The sequence below is a fragment of the Bombus impatiens genome, unplaced genomic scaffold, assembly GCF_000188095.3.
Source record: "Bombus impatiens unplaced genomic scaffold, BIMP_2.2 scf_1445, whole genome shotgun sequence".
Lineage (NCBI taxonomy): Eukaryota > Metazoa > Arthropoda > Insecta > Hymenoptera > Apidae > Bombus > Bombus impatiens.
This window is the reverse complement of record NT_177864.1, coordinates 583-1,787: the sequence shown is the minus strand read 5'-3', so window position 1 is coordinate 1,787 and position 1,205 is coordinate 583.

Genomic DNA, 1,205 nt, shown 5'->3' with positions numbered 1-1,205 from the left:
CGTGAACAGTGGAGGCAGCTTCACCCTCTTCGGTATTGATCCACGTGGCCAGCTCGACTCTTTCCGTCACCAGCCCCACTGCCTCTTCGCGACCATCCACCGACCGATGGCTACCGATCCATCCACTCCAAACTGTTCATCCCCTTTGCATTCTCCCCTTTTCTCTTCTTTCTCGTCGTTCCATCGGTTCATTTTTCTTCTTCCCATCAACGACCTCGAATCGACGTTGTTTCCAACGAGTAAATAACTTAAAAATCGATCGATCGTGATTGAATACCAACTAACTTAAACTATATCGGCGTTTTGATATTTGGAATGAAATCAACTTTACCTGGTCACATTTAGATCAGAGCGCAGAGAAGGACAAACAAATTTATTTAAAAGGTTCTACGTCGACGAGACCTTTTTGTAGCCGATAGAAAGATTTCGTGCACGAAGGGGAAAAATAAATACTTAGAATGTTCGACCTTAAATTCGTGCTGCTAACGTAGCCGCGGGAGCAGAGTCGTAAAAGTACGATCGTTCCCTTGGCGTAGGGTCCGAAGCTGGAGACGGAGAGTTCATCCGTTTGGATGTAGGTCGTTGCCCCATCTTCTTCTGTGAAAACATCTCGCAGGCAATGCCGTGATATGTTTTATTTCAGACAAATAAAAAGCTTTTTCAGTATTCGTGCTTAGTGTGACCGACAGTATGTTGGTCAACGTTGTTCTAGGAATATTTTCCATTTAATAAAACATAACTCTCAGAAAATATAGACGAATTCGTCATTCTTGTAATAATTAGCAAACGAATATTCATTGATGGAAACAAAATTTTAACAAGAGCTTAAATGTATCTGGCTAGTAGGAGACTTTTTGTATAGAAGGGTTTCTATAACGTAACTATATTTCGTTTCGCAGTACGTAAAAGAGTAATCGTTTAAAATTTAGATAATAGATTTTTTAATGATCCATGCAGTGTCGGTAAAATCGCCAAATGCAAACTGTTGTTATCGTTGGTTGGTATATAATTGATAGTTTACTTTTACCTTTGTCGATACATCGTATAACATCGAGTTATACATATATACGTCGACGAGTACAGAATAAACGTAAATTTTACTACAGATTAGGTACAGAGTAGACGTGACGTTCAATGCCTTATCGACATTCACGTTTTGGGAATCGCCTGACTGCCCGTATCATTTTATGTCGCATGCGACGTTA